General features: G+C 37.7%; 1 long non-coding RNA gene across 1 annotated transcript; it reads left to right on the top strand.

Annotated features, from left to right (window-relative positions):
* Nucleotides 1-12,872: 12,872 nt before the first annotated feature.
* Nucleotides 12,873-13,239, top strand: LOC142224522 (uncharacterized). Its single transcript, XR_012719166.1, has 2 exons — nucleotides 12,873-12,962; nucleotides 13,030-13,239. It is a non-coding gene; the product is annotated as an uncharacterized LOC142224522 (long non-coding RNA).
* Nucleotides 13,240-13,522: the final 283 nt, after the last annotated feature.

Below are 13,522 nucleotides of genomic sequence, written 5' to 3'. Positions count from 1 at the left end.
TTGTTTGCCTATTATCAGGTGCCGGCGGGTTAGGAGGTCACAGTTTTACCTCAACGAGAGCATTTGTGGCTCATGCTACAGATACTGCTTTGATGTTTGGTAGTGACATCCAGTGACAGTCCGCAGTGCATATTCTGCACCATTTGAAGATTTCTCCATTTGGATCTCACCGATTCTTTGCCAAGGATGCTGGCTAAAGCAAATACGCAAGCATAAAATACAATGACTTAATACTTAAAGCGGTGATACGCGCCTCGACGAACGCACTCAGCATTAGCCTCTACTTCACAGTGTAATGAACTCGGTTGATACGTTGTTGGAATTCAGTGGTCTCATGCCCAAAGCGCATAAATCGCATATATAAGCTTGGAATATCATCGATAGCCACTTTTCCAAATTGTTTAGTGTAATATAAACCACAGCTACAGCGACAATTTGAGGTATTTTCCGCTCCAACTTGCTTATTGTGTATATTTCAGGCGATTCACATCTTATCCACCTTTTCCTTATCGTATGGAATATTCACTCCGTCTATCAGTCTTGCACAACTGAATCTGGTCGAAGGAATCTATATGATCATACATATCGAATTAAACACTTAGAACTCACCACACAAACTCGCTTAGCTTCATCATTGGGGTAAATAGAATCTTTTTTCTGACCGGGACTAAGCTCAGCAGGACCATCTAAAAATTAAAATTTTCAAAGTTGACTGAAAATTTTCTTGGATGAAATCAGCCCCCAACACCTTTCCTTTTTTGCTATCCATGATTGACAAAAATCAGGTTACACATTCAGAAAGTTATTAAACTCTTAAACGAAACTATTCCCTTGCTAACAAAACTTAAGCCCACAGTTTTTTTATCTACAAACGCACAAGTAAATCTTACAAGTGTGAAGTTTTGGAAAATTATTCGAAAATCACTGACTCATCAAGTCAGACATGAATTGCACGGAGAGCGATATAAACAATGCCGGGGGTAATGATTGGAGTATCAGGATTGATCTACCACTTGAAGTTCACCCGCGCATACTTATGCCTCTCACAGTAAAAATTTGATGGAGTGCCCAAATGAGCATCATACCATGGCTATACATTTGCCAGCCCAAAAGGCTGGGCTGTTTGGTTGGTCGGTCAGCTTGTTGGTCGGCCTTTTGGTCCGCTTACCGCTGGTTGACTGTTTACTGGTGTGCACATTTTCATCTATGGAGATTATGATTGTGCATATAACACCGCGTAGATATGTAAGTACCCATGTGCATAATAAAAAATGATGAGTATGTTTTCTTGAAGTTGTAGCTCAGCTGAGTTATATGTCCAAACGCGATTACCGCAACGAATCGCTCTGAAACATCAATCGACATTAGTAATATTCATTGCTGTTGATCGGCACCACAACAACACGAATGAACAACAACATTGGCATTTGATTTCTGACCGTGATTTCCAGTGGAGGGAGTTTGTCAGGCCTTTTGGAGACGATGTCAGGCGGTGGCTACCGCACACAGCCAAGGGAATTTCAATAGCTCTTTTCACGCACTCTGCAGGATTTACTGCAAGACTTTTCTCCCTTGGACATTATTCAGTCATTACAAGAGGTTTTTGGTATGATGTCTCTAATTGTATCTGGGAATTTTCCCTCACTACTATTGGTCCAATATTCGGACTCTGCTAGATTAGGTTAGGTTAGGTTATGTGGCAGCCCGATGTATCAGGCTCACTTAGACTATTCAGTCCATTGTGATACCACAGTGGTGAACTTCTCTCTTATCACTGAGTGCTGCACGATTCCATGTTAAGCTTAATGATAAGGGACCTCCTTTTTATAGCCAAGTCCGAACGGCGTTCCACATTGCAGTGAAACAACTTAGAGAAGATTTGAAACACTCAGAAATCTCACCAGCATTACTGAGGTGGGATAATCCACTGCTGAAAAACTTTTTAGTGTTCGGTCCCAGCAGGAATCGAACCCACGACCTTGCAAGGCGGGCATGCTAACCATTGCACCACGGTGGCTCCCATTGGTTAGTATACATGCCTTGCATGTAACATTTTTGTTTAAATTTATTGAAATTCCCCACCAAATCCCCGAGTCCCCAACTCCAAACATTTGTCCCAATCACGAAAAAAATTCCGCAATTTGGGGACAAATCCCCAATACTGGCAACAATGATCCCAGCTTTGGTCGAACAACAAGATGTTTTTCAGCGGTGATTTGTAACCTCTCTGTGTGTCAAAGCTACTTCAAGTGGTCTTGCTGTAAACGCCATCACTCATTGAAACTCTAAGAACGAAGAACTTAACCACCTGCTGTACTATAATGGACGGAATGCTATAAGTGGACCTATAAAGTAGTGGGCTCCAACCATACCCACTCTAAGTGGTCCCATGCCTATTGGAAACATAAAGTCGGGAAGCACTCATTGACGTAACAGGAACTCAGCACCTGTGGTATCACAAGATTCGAATCGAATGACGCAGAAACTCTAAGGATTTAAAGAACGCCAAATCCAGATTTTAAATATCTCTCGGTGGCGCTTGCCGTCTGCAGGGTCTGCCATTGGTTCAGCTACCACGCGTTCATTCAACCGACATAGTGATTTATGGTGTTTTCTTTTCTTATAAAAAATGCCCACTTTTTTGTAATTTGCCCGAATTATGAGCTTTTTAGGTTCTTTTCAGCACTAGGGCTGTTTTCTTTTTGCACTGGATGCAACATTTGTATGAGCTATCCAGAACATCGTTGCACTGGTGTTCTATCCAGAACATCTCATCAGTGCAAGTCGCGCCGATGTTGCCAGATTTTATTTTGATAAAGGGACGCTTCATCGATTCACAATAGAAATTTATTATGATTAATTTCGGGGAGCCACCGTGGTGCAATGGTTAGCATGCCCGCCTTGCATACACAATGTCGTGGGTTCGATTCCTGCTACGACCGAACACCAAAAAGTTTTTCAGCGGTGGATTATCCCACCTCAGTAATGCTGGTGACATTTCTGAGGATTCCAAAGCTTCTCTAAGTGGTTTCACTAGAATGTGGAACGCCGTTCGGACTCGGCTATAAAAAGGAGGTCCCTTATCATTGAGCTTAACATGGAATCGGGCAGCACTCAGTGATAAGAGAGAAGTTCACCACTGTGGTATCACAATGGACTGAATAGTCTAAGTGAGCCTGATACATCGGGCTGCCACATAACCTAATCTAACCTAACCTATGATTAATTTGTCGAAAAACATGAAATTCAAAGTGATACAGTGTCATAAATACTCGCAGCATTAAATATTTATTACTAATTGGAGCATTTCATATATTAAAAATGCAAGATTTCACTTCTTTTCTGTGATTGTTTTTAAACAGCTGATTTCAGTGTTGCATATTTTTGGAGAAGTCCTGGATAAACGAGTACTCTGTTTTCTTTTAATCCTTCACGGCTTAGCATATCCAGTGCTAAAAGAAAACAGCCCTACTGCTGACGAACGAGAGTGCTGCGATTGCCCTCAGAAGCAGAATTGCATATGCTGTTTGCTCCTCTGAATTCTTGTCTGTCCGCTGAAATTATAGAATTTTTTAAGTTGCTGGCAACATTTTAAAAATGTACATTCTTTAAAGACTAAATGTAGACAAAAACCTTTTTTCAGAAAAGAAAACACCATTAGATTTTCTTGCGCGAAAATAACAAATCGAAATACCAATCGATATTGATGCTCTCCATTTCTGAGGGCAATCCTATTTCTATAAGCTATATTTTCAGACCACCTCGTATGGAGAGATCTTCATCATAGGATTCATAATTGATTCCATATATACGAATTAAAAAGGCCTTTATGGGTTACTTCCTAACTCCTGTCGTCTATCCATTTTCAATCTCCTGCATACTATAAACATACTTTAGACATTATCGAATATTATTGGCGATTTCATTCGTTGGAGTGGAGAGATAATAATCTTACCTCGGTATGCTTTGCTTTGGAGGTTTCTTTCGATCCAAAAAGCAAAACAAAATTTCTGCGCCGTCATCGTTTGCACAGTCACTTCAATTGGATCAAAAACAATAAGCCGCCGCCGTCGCAGCAGTTTGCCGCCGCACCATAAAAATCGACCCAACGAACGACCTCGCTCGCTTAGAGTTGCAGTAATAATTATTATTATTACTGGATACAACAAACCTTCTCGACCAAATGAAGAAATAATATTCAACTAAGCTCCAAACTGTCTAACACAGCAAGATCTCTTAATGGATAAAAAAAAAGTTCAGTGCAAAATAAGAAAAAACACAACAACGACAGACATACCAAAAAGTGATAAATAATCGAATAGAGACAACGGAATACAACAAGAAGTAGTGGAAATTCCCCCCACTTCATCTCCTTATCCCAAGGGGAGAGCTAGACAGGCATACGGTCATTGCAAACATTTATGGCGATTGAGTTATTTCATTTAAATCACCGGCCAGCTGGGTTCGGCAATTGATCTCAATTCACAATAGCCAGCCCATAGGATTGTAGGTGTGCGTGTATGTGTGTGTTATACGATTATATATCGATCGATTATTGTGATCTAATTAATCATCTTCACAAGTATGTATCAGATTTGAACATGGCCCATATGATGTTGTCTGAACGGTAGGTAATCCAGCTAATCGCTTGACATGTTATCAAGAGATTTGATTTGAGACCTCTTCTCCACCACCAATTCTCCTACAAAGCCTAACCCTAATTTCAATTTTTCAATCATAACAAAATTATTCTGTAGACCCATACCCAAATATAAGGAAACTGTCATTTGTGCGTCACAAATCCGGGTTAAGTTTTGTAATAGAAACTCTAAATAATTGTCCAAGTGTGAATATAGATGGGGGGAATGGAGTGATCGATTTATGACAAAACCCTCAAACCAATAGGCTCAATAGTTGGGCTCAATTGCTACTACTGCCACTGTTGGTGGTATAATTCACTGATCAATGTCCCCAAATGTAAATTGACCATCAGTCATTGGAATTTTGTGTAGTAGCACTTTCAGTTTTTGATATTGATAATGGAGACGGTGGTGTTGGTTGTGCTTTTGGTGGCCTATGATGACGATTCCTGTTCCCTCACTCACTCACTTACTTCAATAATAAAATTGCCACCACGAGTGCGTGAATAATCGTTCAAATTGATCGAGTGTCTTAATTCAATTGTCAAAGTACAAGAATCTAATATGCGTACAAAATGTTTTTTGGGGGGACATTGTAGGGCCCCATGGTTTGGCTGATCCCTTTCCAAGTAATTGTCATAATACGCGTGCCCACAGTTCGGAGAACAGGTTAACAATGAAAAGCGATAGAGCTTTGTTTGACATTACGGATTTAATGAAATTGCGTATTATGTTGAGATAACAAATACTTTTACTTTTTGTTTTCATTTTGTTTTGGAATGGAATTTCTTTGCACACACCCTCAAAAAAAATCGCTTCTTTAACATATGTTCCAAACATATTTTGCAGGAAGCACATATATTATTGGATACTGCCGAAACATTAATATGTTTGATTTATGTGAACATATTATATGCTTGGAAGAATTTTTCCCAAAGACGATTCTGCTCATTGCCTAACATACTCGTAATTTTCACATCCACGAAATATTTTAGTTCTTGGCACCTTTTTCTGTAATACAAATAATGTTGAAGAAATTATTCACTTTTATAGATTTTCTAAATTTTACCTTTCGCCTGCACGGAGAATCGAGTTTGTAAGCCAACACACTATCCACTGGATTACGTAGCTGTTATAGTCACCAGGAGATAATTATCGTTATAAATTACATTTATATAGCATAGTTTGCAGCGCCCACGAGCCCATGCAAACATAACATTATTTAACAGAAACATACATTTGTTTGCCACGTGGAGCAGTGGGTAGCATGTCTGCCTTGCATGCAAAGGGTCGTGGGTTCAATCCCTGCTCCGACCGAACACGTTTTTTTTATTTTTAATTTACACATTTATATTTATACTATATTAAATTTTTATAATGAAAATTCGAAATGTGGATTATTAAAGATTTATAGTCAGTAACAGTGCTTGATATAAACAAAATTGACTGATTTTTGGATAAAATATTATTTTTTTTATTGCAAAAATAACAATTTTGTAACAAAAAACTGTTTTTGGTACAAAACTTTAAACTTTTGAAGGAACTCAAAAACTCTAACAAAAGAAGAACGTGGAGTCGAGTATAAACATACATAAATAATTTTATAATATAAACATAAATTTAGTTAGGCGTGAACAGTTTTTTTACTAGCATTTAACACCGTCGCTCTAAAATGCCTTTTATTTTTCTTTAATAATTCATTTTAAAGAAAATAAACTTTTTTAATTGTTTTAGCTGCAAAACTCGAATTTAATGCCCGCTTTTATATTTGAAGGTGTCCGTCAACTACTCGTGGACTACTTATTAATAAAGAGGAACTAAACTTTGTTTTTATACATTTTACTGTGTAATTTTTCACTATTTCCTCCTTATTTCATTTTACTGTCCCAACTCTAAAAAGAGTATAATGCCCTTTCGTTATTTTTATGAAGACCCCTGATTTCTTTTAATGAACCAAGAAAAAAATTGTGCCCATAATGCCAAAATGATAAACAAAACACATGTCCACACATTCATAAAATGGTGCTCTCAAGGCGAAAACATATGCTGTTTGTTTTTCAAATGTCTATTCTCTTGGTTCCGAATGTCTATTCTCTTTATTCAAATTAAATAATATTTAAACAATTTTCGAAAAACAATTTTCCGAAACAACATACAAGCGGTTTCACAGAAATTGTTCTCGTTTGATTCTTTCGCTGTTATGTTGATATCTTTCGTCAACTCTCCCGGTTTCCATCTCTATTTCTTACTCTATACTCTCTCTGTCGCTTTGAATAAAATATCACAACATATGTATGTTTAGTCGAAATTTGTAAATTTATATATGTTTGCATTCACACATATGATTTTTATGAAACATTCATGCCACAAACATAACATATTCTAACATATTAACATAGATGTCCCAAACATTTAGTGTCAGTTTAGGAACATTACATGTTTGAACTTAAATATATTGTGTTTTAAAATTGTGCCCGAAACACATTTTGTTTATATCGGAACATATGAAAAACATATTTTTCTAACAGTGCAGGCAATTTTAAACCAATGAAAGGTCATAAATGTGACCAAGATTTCCATTTTCCATAGGTAACAGGTTGGCTGATAAGTCCCCGGTCTAACAAAGAAAAACACATTTTTTTGTCAAAATTCGTTTTTATTATTCAACATAGTTCCCTTCAAGAGCGATACAACGATTATAACGACCTTCCATTTTTTTGATACCATTTTGGTAGTACTCCTTCGGTTTTGCCTCAAAATCGGCCTCAGTTTCGGCGATCACCTCTTCATTGCAGCCAATTTTTTTCCATGCGATCATCCTTTTAAGGTCTGAGAACAAGAAAAAGTCGCTGGGGGCCAGATCTGGAGAATACTGTGGGTGGGGAAGCAATTCGAAGCCCAATTCATGAAGTTTTGCCATCGTTCTCAATGACGTTTGGTACGGTGCGTTGTCTTGGTGGAATAACACTTTTTTATACTCACCACCCACCATAGAATGGTGATGGGGGTATAATAAGTTTGTCATTCCGTTTGTAACACATCGAAATATCGATTTCCGACTATCAAGGAGAAATTCTAAGACGATATAACGATGTCCGTCTGTCTGTTTTAATCAGGCTACAGTCTCCAATTATGAAGCAACCGTGCTGAAATTTTGCACAAACTCGTCTTTTGTCTGCAGGCAGGTCAAGTTCGAAGATGGGCTATATCGGTCCAGGTTTTGATATAGTCCCCATATAAACCGACCTCCCGATTTGGGGTCTTGGGCTTATAGAAATCGTAGTTTTTATCCAATTTGCCTGAAATTTTAAATCTAGAGGTATTTTATGACCATAAGAAGGTGTGCCAAGAATGGTGAGTATCGGTCCATGTTTTGGTATAGCCCCCATATAGACCGATTTCCCGATTTTACTTCTTGGGCTTCTAGAAACCGAAGTTTTTATCCTATTTGCCTGAAATTGGAAATCTAGAGGTGTTTTCGGGTCATAAAGAGGTATGCCGAAAACAGTGAGTATCGGTCCATATTTTAGTATAGCCCCCATAAGAACGAACTCTCGATTTAACTCCTTGGGTTTCTAGAAACCGTAGTTTTTATCTGATTTGCCTGAAATTGTAAATATTCTGGTATTTTAGGCTCACAAAAACGTGTATCGGATTAAGTTTTTATCGGTCCATTTGGTAATGCCTCCATATAGACCGATTTCACTTCTTGAGGGTGTAGAAGGCCCACTGATCATGAAAATTGCTTGAAACTCAATGTAAAATTTCCAGATTTTACTTCTACAGATTTAAAATTTCAAATCAAGACGTTATTTTATAATTTTCTTGCACACTTACAAGAGATGTTAATGATTCCTCTAAAACTCAAACAAAAATGGTTCTTATAAATCCAGAATCTGATATAGTCCTCATAGGTGAAATCTTTAAATTTATCTTCGGGAAGTGTCCTCAAGTCCTCAAGCCCTCCTGAAATTTCAAAGGAAACCCTAATTTTTGGGTTCATGGTGGTGGGTATTTAAGATTCGGCCCGGCCGAACTTAGTGCTGTATATACTTGTTCTTCTTCATATGGGGCCGTTTTGCCGCGATTTCGACCTACAAACGCTCCAATAACGCCATATAATAGTCACTGTTGATGGTTTTTCCATTCTCAAGATAATCGATAAAAATTATTCCATGCGCATCCCAAAAAACAGAGGTCATTACTTTGCCAGCAGACTTTTGAGTCTTTCCACGCTTCGGAGACGGTTCACCGGTCGCTGTCCCCTCAGCCGACTGTCGATTGGTCTCAGGAGTGTAGTGATGGAGCCATGTTTCATCGATTGTCACATATCGATGGAAAAACTCGGGTGTATTACGAGTTAACAACTGCAAACTCTGCTCAGAATCATCAACACGTTGTTGTTTTTGGTCAAATGTGAGCTCGCGCGGCACCCATTTTGCACAGAGCTTCCGCATATCCAACTATTGATGAATGATATGACCAACACGTTCCTTTGATATCTTTAAGGCCTCTGCTATCTCAATCAAGTTCATTTTACGGTCATTCAAAATCATTTTGTGGATTTTTTTGATGTTTTCGTCGGTAACAACCTCTTTCGGGCGTCCACTGCGTTCACCGTCCTCCGTGCTCATTTTACCACGCTTGAATTTTGCATACCAATCAATTATTGTTGATGGGAGCCACCGAGGTACAATGGTTAGCATGCCCGCCTTGCATACACAAGGTCGTGGGTTCGATTCCTGCTTCGACCGAACACCAAAAAGTTTTTCAGCGGTGGATTATCCCACCTCAGTAATGCTGGTGACATTTCTGAGGTTTTCAAAACTTCTCTAAGTGGTTTCACTGCAACGTGGAACGCCGTTCGGACTCGGCTATAAAAAGGAGGACCCTTGTCATTGAGCTTAACATGGAATCGGACAGCACTCAGTGATGAGAAAGAAGTTCACCAATGTGGTATCACAATGGACTGAATAGTCTAAGTGAGCCTAATACATCGGGCTGCCACATAACCTAACCTAACCTAATTATTGTTGATTTCCCTGGGGCAGAGTCCGGAAACTCATTATCAAGCCAAGGTTTTGCTTCCACCGTATTTTTTCCCTTCAGAAAACAGTATTTTATCAAAACACGAAATTTCTTTTTTCCCATTTTTTTCACAATAACAAAAGTTGCTTCACAAAAGACGCTCTATCTCACAAACTAATTGACTTACAGACGTCAAATTTTGACACGAATTATTTTAAGGTTGGTACTATATAAAAATAATATGCATTTAATACTAGCGACCGGGCGTCAGACCGGGGACTTATCAGCCAAGCTGTTAATTAGTGTTTATAGGAAAAATCTTTTTTTTATATATACATACTGTTGCCAGTATTTGTATGGCTCTTGTCCCCAAATTGGGAAGCTTTTGTCCCCAAAATACGTCGCATATTTAAATTAAAATTACCCACAGATATCCTCAATAAATGTTTAACCAGTTTTTCTGAAAAAAAATGAAGAAATAGGCTCTTCTGTAGAAAATCAGTAATAATTTAAAAATTTTAAAGAATATAAAATTTTTGTTATACCAGCTTGCGAGCTGCAATAAGATCAAGATTTCGAATTTCGGAGTTGTATCAACATGAAATGAAAATTTACTTCTCAATACTAAAGTAATAATATCTTCATCGTTTCTATATATGAGAAATATTGTCCAAATCAGAGATGAGGGGGCAACAGTTAGATCCGAGGCCGAGTTCACAATGGTAGAATAATACCTTAGCCAAACTGAGTAAAATTATACATTAGCGATTGGGCCCCAAAGTAAAATCATTTGTCCTTTTGATGCCTATGATCCATTTGATCCCTATTATAGTTTTTATTATATGACGACTCCTTGTGCTTCTTTTTTAGTAATGTAGAAAAAACGAATTCCTGTAAACCTGACTTACCATACTGAACTGAAAAAATCGCCACAAAAATCCCCAAATTTATTGACCACCCATCAAATCTCCAAGCCCCCAACTCCAAAATTTCATCCCAACCCCGAAAAGTTTCCCCAATTTGGGGACAAATCTCCAATACTGGCAACACTGAGTGGACCCTATGGTCGCCAAAATTTTGTCCACATTTGAGAGGTGTTCCCTTTTGAGAGGTGTATGCTTTTCAGAGTGTCCAGATTTGGCAGCTTTCACTGTACTTCCCAACCTATCTTGAATTAAATTGAAATTAGTTAATTGAATTAAATTGAAAAGGATTGAGTTGTAATTTATTTTAAATTTACTTATCCTTTATTAAGTTTTCTATGCCACTTAACCTTTATTAAGTTTTCTATGCCACTTCGTTCACCAATGCCACATAACCTAACCTAACCTATGCCACTTAATATGTACAGGATAGCTGATAAGTGATGTAATTAAGAAAAATGTGTGCTGTGTGCGATGGTGCTGAGTACTGTTGAAATGTTTAGGGTCTGCGGATCAAAATGTTTGTCTGCACATGGCTTCAATACCGTCATTAGCACATTTTCCTTGAAACATTCGGCATTTAGTTCGAACCCATGCTCGAAATATACTTGAGGGGAGAGACCTTCGGCCGTTATGGCGACCCACACTTAAGTTCTGTTGGCAAATCGAAGGTGTAATTTTTCAGCCTACCTCTATGGAAAACAATCGGATCGGGTTTACTTGATCATATTGTTTGAATTTGGCATCAATTTGAAAACAAAATTCGCGGTAACAGACCACTTTCGTGCAAGCGAAGCAAATCCTTGGCTCTTTTTGTGCACCGAAGCATTTATTGGATTATCTGTGGCTTTAGTCCAAGCTCAATAAGCCAATAGGATGTGTGTTTTAAAGATCTTTCCAATTAGAAAAAACTTACCGCCATCTAAATTTCAATTTGTTACTCATGAATAGATGTGACCTTTAGAGCTCGATTCAAAATGGGTTAAGCGGCGACATCTATACGTTACTAAAAACAGCAATGCTCATGACCACCCTGTTACTGTACAATAAATGTAGTCGAAATCATCCTGTTACAATAAAGTGCAGTGATGCCACCACAATAGGTAGGTTTGTGCACTTTTCCAGTAAAAACTTGCAAATGGATTTTATGCATCGTCCAGATTATAAGTTTTTCTGGACAGAATCTCCCATGTTCCGATATTCGGAATCGCAAATCGCAAGAATTTATTTTTCTTGCAACGAAAAAATAGAGATTCTCTCGAACTCCAATACAATTTTAATTTGAACTTCTCATTAAAGAGAACAACAATATTACGAAGATTTAAGTTTAAAAGTTTCAGGGTTATGAAATGATGGCCAAAAGAAAGTATTGCGATTTGCGATCCCGAATTTCGGAACATGGGGGAATGTCTGTGTTTGTAAAGAATCTTACAAATCGATACGATTTGTTAGCGATGACTAAATAATCGGTAAATGTGTTATCGATCCCATAAACATGCAGAAGTATCGATTATACACCAAAAAAAAGTGACCTCACCGTGGAAGAAAATGTAGGTTTATTTTAGAAAATTTTAACTAAAATAGTGAAACGTTGGATAGAAATAATGCAATAATTAAATTCTGGCTTTATTCGCATTTTCATGTCACGTCATTAAAATAGCAAAAAATTATTCAAATAAGGAACATTTACTCATATTGCGCAAAATTTAACTAAAATCAACTAATCTTCATGAACTAAAATAAAGTTCAGTTGGCATTAGAGCCCCCTTTTTCTGGGTGTGCCTTCGGACTTAACTTATAATGTTTCCGATATATGGGATATGTTCGACACGAGCACTGTCGTCCGGATAAACTTATAGTCTGCAAAGCGCATCATGCGCCTTCAGTTCAGCGTCATGCGCCTTCATTCAGTTATTCCGGACGGAATGTAGGTGTTTGTAAAGAATCTTACAGTGTGTCGGATCGATACGACTTGTCGGCGATGACTAAATAATCCGTAAATGTGTTATCGATCCCATAAACATGCAGCATTATCGATTATGCCTTCGGACTTAACTTATAATGTGAACAATATATAGGATATGTTCGACACGAGCACTGTCGTCCGGACCCTGCCAGCATTTCAAAGTTCCATTTCATCCTCATCGCTACCACAGACTCGTAAATGTCACCACAACCATCGCGAACTGTGGTGGCGGAAGCATATCAAAAAGTACAAAATGTACATGAAAGTATTTTGCCATCACTACTGTTAGAAGAGCCATTTTATTTTTTGTTAAAAGCCAAGCGCAACCAGCTTGTTATATTTTATTTAAATAAAAACGAAAATAAAGTTCTGAAAACATAGATATTACGCTTAAAATTGTGAAAGGTATATGGTGAACAATTTTCGACTTTCCAAATAGAATAAAGTGATCGTTTTTCAAATATTTTTCCAGGCACGCTGTCTCCATCGAAAATAAACAAACTGGCTGATAGACGCTGCAATATGTAACTTGCTACTTAAAACTCAACATCATTCTTTTATTAATGCAAAAAATTATGTTAAATGTGATGAGATAAACCGAAAAATGTTATATTTATAAGAAATTATAAATGTTTAATCAAATCAATAAACATCTACACAATCGTGTTTTACTTGACCACAATGATTCTTCTACAATTATCTTAAAATGCACTTTTTCTAATAATTGCACTCATGAGAAACTTTTTCGTAGTAACTTGGCGTGGTACAACTTCTCAATAGTGACGGCGCTTTTCCGACGAGTTTTTGATGTCGTATATGATTGTTTTCGACGTAGTGGGGATTCTCAGAAGCGCCCCCAAATTCAAAAAATGTTGGCAGGGCAATAACCAGCTGGCAACGTATGCTATGGTTTGCAAGATTTTGCTGGGGAAAAAATCTCTAGTAAAAACTTGCAATTTCTCTAT

Source organism: Haematobia irritans, chromosome 2, assembly GCF_050003625.1.
Source record: "Haematobia irritans isolate KBUSLIRL chromosome 2, ASM5000362v1, whole genome shotgun sequence".
NCBI classification, from domain to species: Eukaryota; Metazoa; Arthropoda; class Insecta; order Diptera; family Muscidae; genus Haematobia; species Haematobia irritans.
This window is presented reverse-complemented; position numbering and strand designations above follow the sequence as displayed.